At 39.7% G+C, this 20,393-nt stretch overlaps 1 long non-coding RNA gene and 1 other non-coding gene across 3 annotated transcripts in view; both read left to right on the top strand.

The window, feature by feature from the left end:
• The first annotated feature begins 403 nt into the window (after positions 1-403).
• Positions 404-510, top strand: LOC131277383 (U6 spliceosomal RNA). Its single transcript, XR_009184561.1, has one exon. It is a non-coding gene; the product is annotated as a U6 spliceosomal RNA (small nuclear RNA).
• Positions 511-2,423: 1,913 nt separating this feature from the next.
• Positions 2,424-20,393, top strand: part of LOC131277382 (uncharacterized) — an 83,670-nt gene continuing 65,700 nt past the window's right edge. For both annotated transcript variants that reach the window (XR_009184559.1, XR_009184560.1), the window contains exons 1-2: positions 2,424-2,497; positions 3,253-3,339. This is a non-coding gene — a long non-coding RNA (uncharacterized lncRNA). The remainder of the gene's footprint in view (positions 2,498-3,252; positions 3,340-20,393) is intronic.

Raw genomic sequence — 20,393 nt, 5'->3', positions numbered from 1 at the left:
TGCAAGGACTCCAGTCCCAGGAAACAGTTTAACAATGCAAGGCCTATAAACTTTAAGTATTCAGGGGAAATACAAACCAAATATGCTAAAAGCTTACCTAGAATACCTAAGGTCCATGCTAAAAGCTTACCTAAGATGTGGAAGATATATATGCTAATTCAAGCCTATTGAGAACTGAAAGAAAAGGACCATTTGGCCTTTCCTCTATATAAAAAGGACTCAAAAATCTCGTTCCGGGCTCGGGATTGAAACAGAAAGCTCCCAAGTCTGGCTGGCCATCAATAAACCATTTTTCCTTCTCAAAATCATTTCTGAGTCCTGGCCTCTCTATATACAAATAATTGAACCTCTCTCAAATTCTACAACAAGAGAGGACCCTGCAAAGGCACTAATAGAAGAGGGGGTGCTCGCTTCGGCAGCACATATACTAAAATTGGAACGATACAGAGAAGATTAGCATGGCCCCTGCGCAAGGATGACATGCAAATTCGTGAAGCGTTCCATATTTTTGTGCAATGGATGTGTCATGATGATGGGAGAGAGTGTTGCTGTGGGGGGAGTGGGGGGCGGGGGCGGTGGGGTTGAATGGGACCTCATATTTTTCATAACGTAATTTAAAAAAAAATAATAAATAAATAAATAAATAAAAGAAGAGGGGAAGCTTAAGTGAGCTAGGAGAAAAACCCTCTGACCAGGTTCTGTACTAGAGCAGAAAAGAAAAATGCTTTAATTGGTTCTAGTAATGAAGACTAGCAAGAGACTTGCTCAATTGCAAAATTCCTTTTTCTTCCTAATTGACTCTTGAGTATGTGATGTGGGCTATGGATGGGAGGCTCTTTGTCTCTTCAGAGATAACCTAACCTATCTGCAGTCCTGCCCTTGGTGACCATGGCAATGACTCCAGTCCCAGGAAACAGTTTAACAATGCAAGGTCTATAAACTTTAAGTATTCAGGGGGAATGCAAACAAAATATGCTAAAAGCTTATCTAGAATGTCTGAAATCCATGCTAAAAACTTACTTAAGCTGTGGAAGATATATATGCTAATTCAAGCCTGAAATAAAAGGACCATTTAACCTTTCTTCTCTGTATAAAAGAAACTTAAAGTTTTCCAGGCCCGGGTTTGCAACAGGAAGTTCCCAAGTCCAGCCAGCCATCAATAAACAATTTTTCCTTCTCAAAATCATTCCTGAGTCCTGGCCTCTCTATACACAAATAATCAAACCTCTCTCAAATTCTACAACATATGTCTGTGTTGATAATACTTTTTTAACTTAATACCCCAGCTTTTAGCCATTTTTAGAACTAGAGAAACCTATTCCTCGAACAGGAACCAGTCAGGATTTTTGTGGCTCCTTTGCAATGTAGGCACACCTTGTCCTTTTGGATGGCATGGAACTCTACCATCAGCAGGTAACAACTCAGAACTGTGCAGGTGAGAGATATAGTAGAAAGAAAGTGTTCCTTTCAAGCACCAAAGAGCATTATAATTATGACAGTTTCTTTTTCCTCCACTTTACATCTGTGTTTTTTTTGTCAGGTGAAATTAACATAACAAAATTAACAATTTTAACAGTACATTCTGTGGCATTTAGTATGTTCACTATGTTGTGCATCAAATTTATCTAGTTTCAGAACATTTTTATCCACTCCAAAGTAACTGTCATAGACCCAAAGGGAGCTACTCCATCTTCCCCACTCCCCTCAACCCCTCCCAGTCATTAATCATCTTTCTGTCTCTCTGTATTTGCATATTATGGTGAGGGTGGAGTATGGGAACCTCATATTTTTTAATGTAACTTTTTTATGATCAATGTAGCATTAAAAAAAGGGCAATTAAAATTTTTTAAAAATGTTTCCATTTATATGATAGTTTTTGACATTACAGGAATAATCTGGAGTGATTACACAAGTCCTAAAAGATGAATTACTGACAGTTTGCCCCAAGTATTGCTCTAAAATATTCCAAGTGTTGATTCACTTATAACCACAGCATTTCATAGGTCTTAATTTCCCTTGAAGATTTTCCACTTTAAAAATCCTGTGTATAGATGTGTCATGATGATGGGAACGAGTGTTGTTGGGGGGGGGGGGGTGGGGTTGAATGGGACCTCACATATATATTTTTAATGTAATATTATTACAAAGTCAATTAAAAAAATCCTGTGTATCTTGAGAAACTACAATTCTGCCCATTTTAACTATTTTTATAATCTTGGGTCCTAGAATCATGATCTGCTAGTTGAAAAGGAGCCAGTAACCATCTGTTTACAATGAGACTCCCCGCTCCCCCCCACCCAGCGCACCTCCTGCTGCCCTTTATTGCCTGCACCCAGAGCTAGTCTTTTGTGATGTAGAAGAATGTTTATCTCACAACAGGGGGGGCCAGCAGCTCTTCCTGGGAGGCGGCCCCATTCCTGGCCAGGGGGATCCAAGGGGCTGCCAGGCCTTAGCCAGGTCTCGGGGGTGGGGAGACGCTCGGCCCAGGAGATCACAGGTAGGGGCCCCGAAGGCGCGTGGGACGGGAAAGCCGAGGGGCGCGAGGGCGCGCGGGTCCGCCTGGCAGGGGCGTGACCGGGCACTCAGCCCCGCCCCCTCAGGCCCCACCCCCTCAGGCCCACCCGGCACGCTGCACCGCGGAGGCCCTTTGAAGCTCCGGGTGTTCGTGGCCGTCGGACGCGCTGACCTGGTGCTCCTGCAGGGCCGAGGCCCCGCGCGCGGGGCTCCGCGTGTGCGGGCGTGTCTGGCCCACAACCCTCAGGCGGAGCGCGCGGCCCCTCCTCAGACGCCCGCCTGCGCCTGGCTCGGAGCCCGGTACTTGTGCGGACCCCACCTGGCGGGCGGGGAGCGCCCGCGGGTCTGTGGGCGCGGCGGGGCGCGGGGCTGCGGGGGCCGCCGGCGGCGTTGAAAAGCGGGCGAGCGGCCGTCCCCGCGCTGCGCTGTGGGAGTGCCCGGCCGCGCGGCTGCCGAAGCTCCTGCTCGCTGGACGGTTGTGCGCGGCTCCCCGGCTGGTCCTGCCCTCTCTGTGCGGTTTGGGGCCAGGAGGTTGGGGGCTGCCTTCGCCGGGCCCTGGGGCAGCAGGGGGCTTGGGGCCTGCTTCAGTCTTTGGCATTTTTCCAGACGCGGATAACTTGTTTATTCTGTGAAAGTTAATTGAATGAAATTACCTAGTTAGAGCTGCAGAGCTATTTACCTTGTACCACCTTCTCTTATCCAAGCCCCGGGTGATAGGCATTTGTATTTTTTTTCCAGTTTTGGCGGCCATGAACTTGCTGTGGGAATCATGGTACAGCAATTTATCTTGGATAGATATCTCGGAGTGGAACTAGCAGCAATGATGTAAGTTTATATTTTTAAGAAACTGACAAAATGTTTCCCAAAGTGGTAGCACCTTTTGGCATTCTCACTAGAAATGTATGAGGGCTCCAGGTTTTCCACATCTTCTTTAACAGTTGGTATTATCTTTCTTGATTTTAGCCATGTTACTATGTCTATATGATAAGTCATAGCAGGTTTTAATTTGTATTTCCCTAGTGATGAAAAGAATTGAATGTTTCTTTTCTGGTGAAAGTGTTATTTACATATTTTCCCAGTGTTAAGTGCTGTTTGTCAATTTTTTTAAAAAAATCATTTTTATTGGTACGTATCAAGGAAGCGTACAGTTCATCCAAAGTGCACAGTCATTGGTATTTGGCAGCATCACATAGTTGTGCATTCATCACCTCTATCATTATTAGAGCATTTTCATTGCAATAATAATAAATAAGAAAATCCATCACTTCTCCATCTGTGCCTCCCCTACTCTTCACAACTCCCATATTTGAATATTCTTGCACAAATACTTTTTTCCCCTTTATAAATTGATTTATATTTACATTTTATATAAATGAAATCATACAGTGTGTTATACAATATATTTAATTCATAGTAATGCTGTATTTACTGTATTCGTCCTTTGTGTCTGGTTTCACTCAACATAATGTCCTCCAGGTTCATCCACATTGTCAAATGTTTTATGACTCCGTTTCTTCTTACAGCTGCATTATATTCCATCATGGGAATATACCACTGTTTGTTTATCCATTCCTCAGTTGATGAACAACTGGGTTCTTTCCAGCTTTTGACAGTTGTGAGTAGCACTTCTATGAACATAGGTGTGCAGATGTCTGTTTGTATCACTGCTTTCAGTTCTGGGTGTAGACCCAATAGTGATATTGCTGGGTCACTGGCAAATCTGTATTCAACTTCTTTAGGAACTGCCCAACAGTCTTCCACAGTGGCTGTACCATTCTACATTCCCACCAATAGGGAATAAGTGTTCCTATCTCTCCACATCCTCTCCAATATTTGTAGTTCTCTGACTTAATAGTGTGGCCATTCTGATAGATGTGAAATGATATTTCTTAGTGATGATTGGCATTTCAGTAATTTTTACTCATGTTGGACATTTTTTCATGTGTTTTCTTGCCATTTGTATTTCTTCCTTGGACAAATGTCTATTCATGTCTTTTTCCCATTTTTTAATTGAGTCTTTTTATTATTGAGTGGTAACATTTCTTTATATATTATAGATATTAAACACTTATTGGACATACGATTTCCAAGCATTTCCTTATGCTGAGGCAGCTGCCTTTTCACCCTTTTGACAAAGTCCTGTGAGGTGCACACGTGTTTAATTTTGAGGAGGTCCCATTTATCTGTTTTTTCTTTTGTTTCATGTGCTTTGGTGTAATGTCCAAGAAGCCACCATGTAGCACAAGGTCCTTAAGATGTTTCCCTATATTTTTTTCAGGTAGTTTTATGATCCTTCCTTTTATATTTAGGTCTCTGATCCATTTTGAGTTGATTCTTGTATAGGATGTAAGATAGGGGTCCTATTCCATTCTTTTGGTTATAGCTATCCAGTTCTCCCAGCACCATTTTTTGAAGAGACCTTTTTCCCATTAACATGGACTTGGTAGATGTGTCAAACACTAGTTGGCCATCGAGGGGAGGGTTTATTTCTGGACTCTAAATTCTATTACACTGATCAATGAGTCTTTCTGTATGCCAGCACCATGCTGTTTTTACCTCTGTAGCTTTGTAATATGTTTTAAGATATGGCAGTGAAATTCCCACCATGTTGCCCTTTCTTAGAATGCTTTTGGTTATTTAGGTGCACTTTCCCTTCCAAATGAATTTGGTAATTGCCTTTTCTTTTTTTTCTTTTTAAATATTTTTAAAGATTTATTTATTTATTTAATTCCCTCCCTCCCCCGGTTGTCTGTTCTCTGTGTCTGTTTGCGGAGTCTTGTTTCTTTGTCAGCTTCTGTAGTCGTCAGCGGCACGGGAAGTGTGGGCGGCACCATTCCTGGTCCAGCTGCACTTTCTTTTGCACTGGGCGGCTCTCCTTACATGGCACACTCCTTGTGCGTGGGGCTCCCCTACTGTGCATGGGCCAGCTCCACACGGGTCAAGGAGGCGCGGGGTTTGAACCGCGGACCTCCCATGTGGTAGGTGGATGCCCTAACCACTGGGCCAAGTCCGTTTCCCTGCCTTTTCTATTTCTGTAGAGTAGGCTGTTGGAATTTTGACTGGTATTACATTGAGCCTATAAATCAGTTTAGGTTGGATTGACATCTTCACGATATTTAATCTTTCAGTACGTGAACACGGAATGTCATTCCATTTATTTAGGTCATTTTAAATTTCTTTTACCACTGTTTTGTAGTTTTCTGCATATAGGTCCTGTACTTCTTTGATTAAGTTGACTCCTACCTATGTGAGTCTTTTTCTTGCTTATTGTAAATGGAATTTTTCCCTGATTTCTCCTCAGATTGTGCAGTACTAGTGTACAAAAAACACTGATTTTTGCATGTTGCTCTTGTATTCTGCCACTTTGCTGAACTCATTTATTAGCTCAGGTAGCTTCGTTGTAGACATTTCAGAATTTTCTAAATATAGGATGATGTCATCTGCTAATAGTGCGAGTTTTACTTCCTCTTTTCTTATTTGTATGCCTTTAATTTTTTTTTTCTTCTCTAATTACTCTAGCTAGAACTTGCAGTACAATGTTGAATAACAGTGATGATAGTGGGCATCCTTGTCTTGTTCCTGATCTTAGATGGAAAGCTTTCAACATTTCCCCACCAAGTACAATGTTGGCTGTGGGTTTTTCACATATGCCTTTTATCATATTGTGGCATTTTCCTTCTATTCATATCTTTTGAAGTGTTTTTTTATCAAGAAAGAATGCTGGATTTTGTCAAATGCCTTTTCTGTGTCTATTGTGATGATCATGTGTTTTTTTCCCTTCAAGTTGTTAATGTGGTGTATTATGTTGATTGATTTTCTTATGTTGAGCTAGCCTTGCCTAGCAGGAATAAATCCCACTTGGTCACGATGTGTAAGTCTTTGATAATGATGCTGCATTCAATTTGTCAACATTTTGTTGAGAATTTTTGTATCTCTATTTTATTAGAGAGATTGGTCTGTAATTTTCTTTCCTTATAGTGTCTTTATCTGGCTTTGGTATTAGGGTGATGTTGGCTTCATAAAAAGAGTTGGGTAATTTTCCCTCCTCTTCATCATTTTGGAAGAATTTAAACTGAATTGGTGTTAATTCTTTTTGAAATACTTGGTAAAATTCATCTCTGAAGTCATCTGGTCTTGAACTTTTCTTTGTTGTGAGGTGTTTGATGATGGATTCAGTCTCTTTAAATGTGATTGGTTTGTTAAGTTCTTGAATTTCTTGTAGTGTCAGTGTAGGTTGTTTGTGCATTTCTAGGAATTTGCCCATTTCTAGGTTGTCTAGATTGTTGGCATACAATTTCTCAGAATATCATCTTTTGATTCTTTTTATTTCTGTGGGGTCAGTCATTACTTCCCTCCTTTCATTTCTGATTTTTTTTTTTTTTTGCCTCCTTTTTCTCCTTTGTTAATCTTGCTAGCAATTTGTCAATTTTACTGATCTTCTCAAAGAACCAGCTTTTGGTTTTGATTTTCTCTTTGTTGTTGTTGTTCTCAATTTCATTTATTTCTGCTCTAATCTTTATTATTTCTTTCCTTCTGCTAGCTTTGAGGATTGGTTTGCTGTTCTTTTTCTGATTTCTGTAGGTGTTCAGTTAAGTCTGAGTTTAGCTCTTCTTTTTTAATATAGGTGTTTAGCACCATAAATTTCCCTCTCAAGACTGACTTTGCTGTATCCCATAAGCTTTGGTAATTTGTGTTCTCATTTTCATTTATCTCAATACATTTCCTGATTTCACTTGGAATTTCTTTTTTGATCCACTGATCATTTAAGAGTATGTTGTTTAGAGTCCACACAGTTGTGAAGTTGCCTTTTTCTTGTCTATTATTGATTTCCAGTTTTATTCCATTATGATCTAGGAAGGTGCTTTGTATAATTTCAGTCTTTTCACATTTATTGAGACCTGCATTGTGCCCTGCATGTGGTGTATCCTGGTGAAGGATTCATCGGCATGTGTGAAGAATGTATAACCTGCTGCGTTTGGATGCAGCATTCTGTGTGTCTTTTAGGTCTAACTCATTTATTATTCTTTAAGTTCTCTTTTTCCTTGTTGATCTTCTGTCCAGTTGTTCTGTCTCATGATGTGAGTGGTGTATTAGAGTCTCCAGTGATTATTGTAGAGATGCCTGTTTCTCCCTTTGGTTTGGTCAGAGTTTGTCTTATGTATTTTGGGGCACCCTGGTTAGATGCATAAATATATCTTCCTGGAGGGTTGTCCTTTTTATTAATATGTAATGGCCTTCTCTGTCTCATAACTTCTTTTCATTTAAAGTTTGTTTTGTCCAATAATAGTATAGTGATCCCTGCTCTTTTTTGGTTTCTATTTGCATGGAGTATCTTTTTCCAACCTTTTACTTTCAGCCAGTTTGTATCCATGAGTCTAAGGTGGGTCTCTTGTAAGCAGCGTGTGGATGGCTCTTGTGTTTATTATCCATTCTGTCAATCTATATCTTTTGTTTGGTGCATTTAGTCCATTCACAATCAATGATACCACTGTAAATGCATTATTTCCAACATTTTATTTTTGGTTTTCATGTTGATATCATATTTTGGTCTTTTTACTCTTGGTTATCCTTTCTGCTATTCTTTTTCCTCTACTCTGCTCCAGGCCTCTCTCTTCTGTTTTTTTCTTTCAGGCTCTATGGCTTCCTTATTATTTCCTTCAATTTGGATTCTTTTTAAAAAACTCTCCTAGTTTCTGTTTGTGGATATTTTATACTCACCTACATATTTGGAGGACAGTTTTGCTGGGTGCAGAATTCTTGGCTGGCAATTTTTCTCTTTCCGTCTCCTAATTGCATCATACCACTGTCTTCTTACTGCAATGGTTTCTGATGATAAATCCACACTATTACTGGGCATCCCTTGTATGTGATGATTTGCTTCCCTTATTGCTCTCAGAATTTTCTCTTTATCTTTGACATTTGACATTCTGAATAATATATGCTTTGGAGTATGTCTATTGGGGTTTATTCAGATTAGGATAAGGTGGGCTTTTTGGACATGCAGGGTCATTCCTTTTGTAAGCATTGGGAAATTTTAACTATTCCCTTAAATACTCTTTCTAATCCTTTTCCCTTCTCTTCTCCTTCTGGAACTCCCATGACATGTATGTTGTGTTTTCTCTTGTCATTCATCTCCCTGAGGCTCTGCTCAATTTTTTTCCCATTTTTTTTCCTCCCTCTGTTCTTTTCTCTCTTCAATTTCAGCTGTTTTCTGTCTTTGGTATCACTTATTCTTTCTTTTATCCTTTCAAGTCTGCTTGAAATTGTTGTAAACCTTTAATGTTGTTTTTTATTTCACCTATTGCATCTTTCATTCCCATGAGCTCTGTTGCTTTTCTCTTCCACATTTCAAGTTCTCTTAATGCTTGCTGAACATCTTCTTGAATGACATTCATCTCTTCAACCATATTGTCTTTTAACTCATGAATTTAATTTTTAAAGTTGGTGTGCACCTTGTTAATTAGTTCTCTCAAATCCTGCATCTCTTCTGGGACTTTGATATATTCCTTTTCCTGGGCTATGCCTTCCATTTTCTTATTCTGGCTCATAAATTTTTGCTGATGTCTAGGCACCTGATTAGTATGTGGTTTACTCAGATGCTTAATTTCTTTGTCTTTTGTTGGGATTTAGTGGCAGGAGTCTGTTGCTCTTTGATTCTTGATTCAACCTGGATCATTAGGCTTGTCCTTGTTAGTTACTCAAAAGTGTGCTCTGCACCCAGTAATGTTTTGCAGACCTACTTCTCCTAGGGCCTTGGGAGGCAAGCTATAAAGGTCAGAAAATGCCTTATTTATTTTTAATTTTCTCATATGTACTACCAAATTCTGCCAGCAGATGACACTCTTTGGCAGCCCTCAGTTCGATGCCTGTTTAATGTGTTTTTACTGTAACACAGCCTGGATCAATGTGAGAAGATCCTGCCTGGAGCCTATGAGCCTTGTAATTTGGACTTTCTTATAAAAAGTCTCTAGCCTTCTCTGGCAGCACCCTCCCATTTCCTGGGTAAGAAATAATTCTACTTCCTTCTGCATCTTCAACAATCAGTTCCTGTTCATCGAGGAGATTGAGAGGGTCAGATTTCTTTACTCCCTTGCAGCCTCCTAAGGCAAAAATGGCAAGGCCTCCCTGGCCTGGAAGGGCCCATGGGACACAACAGACCGAATTTTTGGGTCCAAAGCTGAGTCAGCCTTAGATTATGTCCCTCTCTCTCCTGTTTCCTGGGAAGGTACATCCTCAACAATCAATCCCGGCTATAAGAGAGGGAGATTGAGAATGTTGGATTTCTCCACTTATGTTTAGTAGCCCAAGGTAGACAACAGTGTGGTCCCAGTCAACCTGGAAAAGCTGGTGGGACACAGCAGACCAGAATTGTGGGTCAGAAGCTGTCAGCCTTAGGCTGTGTCCCTCTCTTTCACCTTTCCCAGGATGGTAGATCCCTGGATACCCCTTTGTAGTCAGCTCAGAGGCCTTTGTATCCTTTTTTAAATTTAATTTTTAAAGATACTTAGATTACATAAATTGTTACATTGAAAAATATAAGACATTCCCATATGTCCCACTCCCTATACCTCCCACTGTTCCCAACATTAACAACTTCTAGGATTAGTGTGCTATATTCATTACAATTGATGAACAGATTTTGAAGCATTGCAACTAAGCATGGATTATAGTTTACATTGTAGTTTACACTATCTTGCATTCAATTCTGTAGGTTATGGCAGAATATATAATGGCCTGAGTATTAATCAGTCAAAGGTGTACTGATGTAAAATGCCAGAAATTGGTTGTTTTTTTTTATAAAGGGTATTTATTTGGGGTAGGAGCTTACAGATACCAGATCATAAAGCATAAGTTACTTCCCGCACCAAAGTCTGTTTTCACATGTTGGAGCAAGAGGCTGCCTACTTCTGCGAGGGTTCAGGCTTCCTGGGTTTCCTCCCTTCTGCGGTCTTGCTTCTCTGTGAGTTCAGTGTTCCTTGCTTCCTAGGACTCCCACTTCAGCATCAAATTCCAACATAAAAACTCCTACATTAAGAACCTTTAACTCTGTCCTTTGCCATGCCTTTTTTCCACCCACCAAAGGGTTGGGACTCAATGCCCTTCTGGCACAAATGATTAACATAATTACCTAATCAAGTAAACCTATAAATCCAATATAATCTCATATGCCCAGAGGAAAAGATCAGTTTACAAACATAATCCAATACTTCTTTTTGGAATTCATCAATAATACCAGACTGCTACAGCCTGTATCTCTCATTGCAATGTCAGGTCTATTCCAAGTCCTGAAAATGCCCCCATATTATACCTCTTTTTCCCTCTCCATGACTTCAGCACCTCCAGTGGCCATTGTCTCCACATCGGTGATAGATTTTCCATTGATATAACCACAGTAAGTCTATAGTGGAATACCAGTAAGTCCACACTCCTGAGGATTCTGGATGGTGATGCCTACTCTACCAGAGAGGGGACTTTGATCCCCTTTGGCTGATAAATGGGACCTTCTTCCTTGCAGTTGTAGACTTTCTCAGTTCCTTGGTGTGGTGGTTGTCCATCCTCACCTCCTTGTTAGTTGACCTAGGTGAGTCCAATGAACTGGAGAGTAGGTGTTACAACTCCACTGATCTTCAGGGCCCAGCTGGCACAGGAACATTTCAGAGATTCAAGTCTTTTGGATGTACACCTACCAATTCCAGCATCAACTATAGTTTCAAATAAAAGAGAAGAGGCATGTGTAGAGAAGTCACATTTGAATCCAACTCTGTCACACTCAGGAGCACAAACTCCAAAGTAGGACCCAATGGTCAGGCTTCAATCTCCAGAGCTATCTGCCCTGACCATATAAGCTGGGTGTCTCTGGATCCCTCAGATGTCCCACTATTTGTGGTAGTATCTGCTTTGGCAGCCTATGAGATCCTGTGCAGACTTTTATAAGGATAACTCTCTGATGGCCTCCTGGCTTACTTTGAAGTCTGTTAGCTGTATAAACTCATGTATCTTTACCTTTTCCCCCTTTAGTTCTGTGTCTTTTTCCAGTTGCATCATCAGCTGGTGCTTGGTAGTAATCCCTCAGTGTCAGGGAGGCTCATTCCTGGGAGTCATGTCCCACATTGGGGGGGAAGGTAATGCATTTATATGCTGAGTTTGACTTAGGGAGAGGCCACATTTGAGTAACATGGAGGCTCTCAGGAAGTAACTCTTTGGTACCCTGCATCACTATGCTAACTTGCAAATTTAAGAGCAAAAAGTGCATAAGCATAGTCATCAATCTCAAGGGTATATCAGTGGACCATCCTTTTTCACTAGTCATTGCTCCTTGGAGGATTGTTGCTATGGCGTTAGAGAATGTGGCAGAGCTCCCAAGGATAGGAATTCAGTATTCTTTCAGTTGTTGTGTGAATCTCTACCCACTGTGGCAATGCCCCATGAACATTTGAACATATTTATATACCTTGTATATATCCCCACATGAACTTCCTTCCATGTATCTATCCCCCATCATGGACTCCCCACACCAATGATCCTCCCCTATCATAGCTGTAACCCTTCTGTGATCTAAAAGTTCTTCAAAGATGAAGCTAAGAATATTTTCAAATTTGCTTAATAGGAAAATGAATAACAAAATACTTAAACATAAGAAAAAATACATGATAATTTAAGAAAACTAAAACTAAAATAAGGTTAAAAAGGGGTATTTAAAAAATGAAAAATAGTAAAAAAAATTGTTTTTTAAGTTTTGCCTTTCATCACTGTAATATATGTTGTACTGTATGTACAGTTGCATTTTCTTCCATTACTTCCCCAGTATTTTTTTTCATTTTGTCTTCAAATAAGTTTTAGGTCATAGTGAAGTCACATATAGAATAGAGGAGACTCTCATATACCCAACATCCTCCCCTTTTTCCCTTTCTTTGTTAATAATCTTTTTACATGCGAATGGTATATATGTTACAACTGATGTACAAGTATTAAAACATAGCTTCAAACTATGGTCAGTGGTTTCTATTATGGTTTACATTTTATACCATACACTTTTATAAATTTCTGATGAAATTTAACATGGCCTGTATCCATCATTGCAAGATCATGCAGAATTCTTCCTTTGCCTCCTAAATACTCTTCTGTTGATCCCATTCTTCCTCTCTCTCCCCTCAGGACCCACTGTGACCACCAGGCTTCACTCCTTGAAGAACAAAATTTGTAGATATTTGCAACAGTGCTGCTGGCTTGACAGAGTAGTCTGTCCTCCCCTGTTAGGAACCACCCATACTCTCCAGAAACACCCTCCCCTGTGTTTGAGAACATATCAAGACTTCCCTGTATGGGAGCTTAATTCCTTTGCACTCATTATGTGGTTCTCCCTCCACTGATACAACACACTATGACAAAATCATCACTTGCACCTTCTTTAGAAGAGTGCCCCAGGTGTGCCCTCTCCCAAATGTATTTTCATCCAACACCCTAAACCAGTAGCCCTTCCTTGTCATATTGCCAAAACAATTTTCTCAGCATTATAGTTTCAACCACATACCTGCCAATCCCCAATGTTCACCTGCTACCTCCCCCCTCAACCCTTTCCCCATTTCCATAGACTGTCCAACCCATCCTCCCTACCCTAGACCCATCAAGCTTGCACCACCCAACTCAGTAGTATCCTTACACCCCTGTCATATCCCTTCACTGCACAACTACTCATACCTTATCATAGATTGCACCCCTGTGGGCATTGGCTTACAACCTTCTCCCTTTCTATTTCCTATAAACCTATCTTCCAGACTCTAGCTCCCTGTGTTGGCTCAATTAGCTTAATTCTTATCAAAGAGGTCATTCAATATTTGTCCTTCAATACCTGGCTTGCTTCATTTAACATAAGGCCCTTCAGATTCATTCATGTTATCCCATGTGTTGTACTGTATTCCTTCTTGCAGTTGGTAGTGTTCCATTGTATGTATCTACTGCATTTTGATTATCCATTCATCTCTTAATGGGCATTTGGGTTGATTCCAGTTTTGGCAATAGTGAATAATGGTGCTATGAACATTGTTGTGCATAATCAGTTTTTGTCCTTGTTTTCAGTTCTGGATATATACCCAGCAGTGGAATTGATGGGTCATATGGCAGAACTATAGTTAGTTTTTTGAGGAAACCCCAAACTGTCATCCACAATGGCTGGGCCATTCTACATTCCCACCAGCAGTGGATGAAGGTGTCCATTACTCCACATCCTCTCCAACACCTTAGTCCTCTGATTTTTTTAATGTCCACCAGTCTAATGGAAGTAAGATGGTATCTTGTTGTAGTTTTGATATGCATTTCCCTAATAGCTAGTGATGTTGAGCATGTTTTCATATGCTTTTTAGCCTTTTGTCTTCCTTCTTTGGAGAAGCGTCTGTTCAAATCACTTGTCCATTTTTAAAATGGGTTGTTTGTCTTTTTATTTTGAGATATTTCTTTACATATGCTGGATATTAGGCTCCTATCAGATATTTGGTGTTTCCAAATATTTTCTACCATTGCTGAGGCTGTCTTTTCACTTTCTTCACAAACTCTTTTCAGGTGCAAAAGGTTTTAATTTTGAGGAGGTCCCATTTATCTGTTTTTTTTTTTCTTTTGCTTCTCATGCTTTGGGTTTGAAGTTCATGAAGATATTTGCTATTACAAGGTCCTATAGAAGCTTCCCTACTTATCTTCCAAGGTCTTTATGGTCTTGGTTCTTATAATTAGATCTTTGATCCATCTTTAGTTTTCATATAAGGTGTGAGATGGTGTTCCTCTAATTCTTTGGTTATTTATGTCCAGTCTCCAAGCACCATTTATTGAAGAGGCCATTCTCTCCCAGCTGAGTGGAGTTGGTAGCCTTGTTGAACATCAAATGACTGTATATGCGATGATCTATATCAGAACTCTCAGTTCAGTTCCATTGGCTAGTATGTCTATTCTTGTGACAGTACCATGCAGTTTTGACCACTCTAGCTCTGTAGTATGCTTTAAAGTCAGGTAGTGTGATTGCTCCAATTTCATTTTACTTTTTCAATATGTCTTTGAATACTTGGGGACTCTTGCCCTTCCAAATAAGTTTCATAGTCTTTCCAAGTCATTAAAAAATGCTGTGTTGATTTTTATTGGGATTGCATTAAATTTGTAGATTAGTTTGGGTAGGATAGATATCTAATGATATTTAGTCTTCTTATCCATGAGCAGGGAATATTCTTCCATTTATTTAAGTCTTCTTTGATTTCCTATAACAGTGCTTTGTAGTTTTCTGTGTATAAGTCATATACTTTTTCAGTTAAACTGTTCCTAGGTATTTGTTTTTTTTAGTTTCTATTGTAAATGGTATTTTTTTCTTGATTTCCTCATCAGATTGCTCATTATTGGTATGCAAGAATGCTACTGATTTTTTTTGCATTGTTCTTATATCCTGTGACTTTACTGAACTCATAAGTTCTAGAAGTTTTGTTTCTGAGGGCATTCTATGTATAGGATCATGTTGTCTGTAAATAAACTTGTACTTCTTCCTTTCCAATTTTGAGACTTTTTACATCTTTTTCTGGCTGCAGTGCTCATGCAAGCACTTCGAGCACAATGTTACACAGGAGCGGTGACAGTGGGCATCCTTGTCTTGTGTCTGGTCTTAGAGCAAAAGCTCTTAGGATTTCACCATTTTATATGATTTAGCTGTTGGTTTTTCATATATACCTTATGTTATGTTGAGGAAGTTTCCTTCTATTCCTGTCTTTTGGAGTGTTTTAATCAGGAAAGGGTGTGTTTTGTCAAATGCTTTTACTGCATCTGTAGAGATTATCATGTGTTTCTATTTCTTTGATCTCTTTATGAGGTGTATTTTATTGATTGATTTTCTTATGTTTAACACTCTTTGCATACCCAGGATTCAATTCACTTAGTCATGGTGTGTAATTTGCTTGATGTGTTGTTGAATATGATTAGCAAGTATTTTGTTGAGGATTTTAGCATCTAGGTTCATTAGATTGGCCTGTAATTTTCCTTTCTTGTAGCATCTTTGGGTTTGGTTTTAGGTTAATGTTCACATCATAGAATGAGCTAAGCAATGTTCCTTCTACTTTGGTTTTTTGGAAGAGTTTGAGCAGGATTGGTGTTAGTTCTTGTGAAACAGGTCTGGGCTCTTGGTTCGGAGGTTTTTGTTGACTGTATCTGCTTACTTCTGATTGGTCTGTTGAGTTCATCTTTCTTCTTTCAGCAATGTAGGCTGCTTGTGTGTTTCTAGGAATTTGCCCATTCTAAATTATTCTTGTTGGCATACAGTTTATCTAAGTATCCTCTTATGATAAACTTGATTTCTGTGGGGTCAGTGGTGGTATCCCTTTCCTCATTCCTTATTTTTTGTATTTGCATCTTCTTCTTTTTTTCCTTGTTAGTGTAGCTAAGGGTTTATCAATTTTATTGATCTCCAAGAACCAGCTTTTGGTTTTATTTTTTTCTAGTCTTCTTATTTTAAATTTAATTTAGTTCTGCACTAATCTTTGTTATTTCCTTCTTTCTACTTCCTTTGGGGTTAGTTGTTCTTCTGGTTCCTCCAGATGTGCAGTTAAGTCTTTGATTTTAGCACTTTCTTCTTTTTTTTTTTTTAAAGATTTATTTATTTATTTAAATTCCCCCCCTCCCCTGGTTGTCTGTTCTTGGTGTCTATTTGCTGCGTCTTGTTTCTTTGTCCGCTTCTGTTGTTGTCAGCGGCAAGGGAAGTGTGGGCGGCACCATTCCTGGGCAGGCTGCACTTTCTTTTCACGCTGGGCTTTCCTCACGGGCGCACTCCTTGCGCGTGGGGCTCCCCCACGCGGGGGACACCCTTGCGTGGCACGGCACTCCTTGCGCGCATCAGCACTGCGCATGGCCAGTTCCACACGGGTCAAGGAGGCCCGGAGTTTGAACCGCGGACCTCCCATATGGTAGACGGACGCCCTAACCACTGGGCCAAAGTCCGTTTCCCCTTCTTCTTTTTTAATATCAGCATTTATAGCTGTGAGTTTTCCTCTCAGTACAGTTTTTGCTGCATCCCAGAGGTTATGCTATGTTGTTGTGTTGGTTTTTTATTCATTTCAAGGTAGTTACTGATTTCTTTGCAATTTTCTCCTTGACCCACTGTTTGTCTAAGAGTGTACTGTTTAACTTCCATATCTTTGTGCCTAATCTGCTTCTCAGCCCCTTGCTGATTTCCAGCTTCTGTCCATTTTAGTCACATAAATTACTTCGTGTGATTTCAGTCTTTCTGAATTCATTGAGAGGTGTTCTGTTCCCTAGCATGTGGTCTGTTCTTGAGAATGATCCATGTGCACTCAAGAATAATATATATCCCACCGTATTTGAGTGTAATGTTATGTATATGTCTATTAGGTCCAGATCCTCTAATGTATTATTCAGGGTCTTTGCTTCTTTATTGATTCTCATTGAGATGTTCTGCCTAATGGTGATATTGGTGTAATAAAGTCCCCCAGAGTAATTGTAGAGGCATGCATTTTCCCACTTAGTTTTTTTCCTTGTTTGCCTATGTATTTTGAGGTGCCCTGTTTCAGTGCATAAGTGTTCATGATTGTTCTTTTTTTTTTCTTAAAGATTTATTTATTTATTTTTATTTCTCTCCCCTTCCCCCCCCCCCACACCGGTTGTCTGTTCTCTGTGTCTATTTTGCTGCATCTTTTTTGTCCGCTTCTGTTGTTGTCAGTGACATGGGAATCTGTGTTTCTTTTTGTTGCCTCATCTTGTGTCAGCTCTCTATGTGTGCAGTGCATTCTTGGGCAGGCTGCACTTCCTTTCGCACTGGGTGGCTCTCCTTATGGGGTGCACTCCTTGCATGTGGGGCTCCCCTACGCAGGGGACACCTCTGTGTGTCACAGCACTCCTTGGCACATCAGCACTGCCTGTGGGCCAGCTCCACACAGGTCAAGGAAGCCCGGGGTTTGAACCATTCTTTTTCAAAAGAGATGAGCAGTACCCACTTCCATCAACACCATTTTCAAGATTAGTAAATCTACAAATTTTTAATCTGCTCAGTGAGTGAAAGGAAAACATGAGAATGATATTTCCCCAAGTAGAGAATATCAATAAAGGGCTAGAAAGTATAAATTTAGTGGAAATAGAAATTCTGGAGTTGAAAAGTAGAATGATATGAGAACTCTAGAGGTGGTCAACAACAGGTGTTTCCCTGACTAAAGAACTAAACAACTCCCTCAGCAGCCTGTAGTGTGCACCTTCCTATTTCAGTCCTTCCTCTCCCAGATCATGTGCACTCCAAGAGCAGTGAGACCTTCTAATTTTCTTATTAATTTTACTGGTCACTAGTGATGTTGAGTCAATTTTCAGACCCTTGCTCATGCTTAACTCACTGCAGATCCTGAGATTTAGGGTATAAAGAGTAGGGGACTTGGTCAATTATTGTGTTTTCAGAGACCTCTACTTCCTTCTGAGAACCAAAAACTTCACCCAGCCTGAATGAAAATATGGCAATGGAGACACAGCTCTGTACTCAAAGATATTCCACATCCTGGCCTCTGTATCCCTATGAAATTTACAGGAAAATATTGCCCTCCATTAACAGGGAGAATTAGGACTCAAATTTCTGTGAACCCCAATATCCCTCAGAGAATCCCACATATTCCTACCCAAGTCAACCAGATCTCAATGAAAGCCCTCCTCATGTTGTTTAAATTAGTCTATCCCAGTCTCACAAGGAAGAAATGTGATTGTTTTCTCTATTAAAGACACTAATTGAAGTCATTTAAATTTGAGAATCGGTTTTTCCATTTCTGTAAACAAAAATGGCAGCTGGGATTTTTATAACTATTATATTGAATCTGTAGCTCCCTGTGTTAAGTATTGATATTAGAATAATATAATCTTATAATCTTTGAACAATGGATGTCTTGCCATATGTTACGTCTTCTTTAGTTTCATTCAGTTTGCTAGTGTTCATGTGTTTCATCCTTTCATTAAATTCATTCTTAGCTATTTTATTTGTTAGCGGCTGATTGAGTGGACTTATTTTTTGTTGTGCTGTATAAACAAAACTGACTTTTGTGCATTTCTCTCATACTCTGCATGTTTGCTTTATGCCTTTATTGTTGCATTAGTATTGTTGTGGCTTCTTTGGAATTATGTATTTAAAGGGGTATGTCATCTATAGGGATAGCTTTCCTTCTTCCATTGCAGTATGGATGACTTTATTTCTTTTTCTTACCCAATTGCTCTGGCTAGAACTTATAGTACAATGCTGAAAGTCAGTGATGAAAGTGAGTTAACTTTATCTTGTTCATGAACTCTTGGGAAAGAGTTTCAGTATTTCACTCTTGAGTGTGATGTTAGCTGTGGATTTTTTAAATGCAGCTGTGAACAGAGTAGAATGACTTCCACAAATGACCATCCATGTAGTGAGCAGCAGAAAGTCCCCAGATTATAGGCATCCTGTGAGTGCATTTTTGAAATCCTGGAATGTGAGTTAATTGTTGGATACCTACATTTTTATGATTTTGAAGAACTTAATTCTTGCTAATGTCCATATGTTCAACGTTTAATAATAAGATCATGATAGACTATGCCTGAAATATGTTGATGTGTTCTTAAATTTTAAAAATTCAATAAACCCTATTAAATGAATTTTTCTTTCTAGAGGTTATTTATAAAACAGTACTTTAACTAGAGTAAGAACAAGTATTAACCAGAATCCTTGAGGACCATGTGTGTGCCTGGTGATAGGTATAAAGCCATATGGTTGTAATATTGTAGTCCAGATAGAAATGACCCTGAACCTATTGGATTATGAACCTTTTGAATATATATAGACTTTCATAGATCATTGATTTTGAAAATCTGTAGACATGTATAGAGAATGACTAAATTTTGGCAACATGGAAATATTTCTCCAGAGAGGAGTACATGTAAAAGGAACATTCAGTGGTCAGATGGAGAAAGAAAATAGACCAAAAAAAAGGTGTGGGAGAGGTAATGAATTGAGTGAAGACCCTTTTGGAAGAGTGGTGGAAGTACAGAATCTGAAAATATCAGGAAGAAAGCATCCATACTTTAAAACATTTCATAAAACATGTAGAAAAGAAACAGATCTGTGTTGTTGGAAAGCTATTTTCAGTCTTAATTCTGTCTATAAAATTTTTTTAATCGTATGGAAACCAAGAGAAAAAAACACTGTTATTTTCAAGTATCAAAGTAATATAGGGAGAAAAGGAGTAAGTGCAGAGTAATCCACAACAAAGGAATGAAAGCTCTTTGTCATGATCTATATTATGTACGGAAATATGCTTTCTGAAAAGTAGATAACAGGCATTAAGAAAATGAAATACATGATAAGATATAAATTTTAAAAACTCAAAAAGTGAATGAGAAGAAATAAGAAAAATGGAAATACAGTTCAAAATTGAAGTATAATCTCTAAGAAATAGGGTGACAAGATAATGCTTAAGTAGATAAAGTGAAGAGATGAAAGGGCTGAAATATTAAATGGAGAATGTTCAAGATTAAAGAAAAACACTAAGAAGTTGAGGAATGGTTCCGATGATCCACTAGCTGAACCCTGGGTGCCTGAAGCAGGAAGTGAGTGGGGCCATCCCCAGTCCAGAGGCCTTGGGTGGGGCCTGCACATGGGCAGTGCTGGAAGCTGCCCCGGCCCTCCCTCCCATGATGCTCAGCTCCAGGCTGCAGGCCTTGGCAGGTGGTGTCCAGGCTCCTTCAGCCCGGCCTTTGGTGATGGCTGTGGCTGCTCAGGTGCTAGGCAGCCTTGAGCTCTGTACCCTGGGGATGTTTGCAGGAGGTGTTAGTCCTGTGCACTGGGGAGGGTGCAGACCTATGCTGAGTTTCTTATCCTTTAATACTGGACCTCCTGCTGCTGGAGCCAG

The sequence above is a fragment of the Dasypus novemcinctus genome (assembly GCF_030445035.2).
Source record: "Dasypus novemcinctus isolate mDasNov1 chromosome 11 unlocalized genomic scaffold, mDasNov1.1.hap2 SUPER_11_unloc_2, whole genome shotgun sequence".
NCBI classification, from domain to species: Eukaryota; Metazoa; Chordata; class Mammalia; order Cingulata; family Dasypodidae; genus Dasypus; species Dasypus novemcinctus.
Note: the sequence above shows the minus strand (reverse complement) of the source record. Positions and strands in the feature narration are given on the sequence as shown.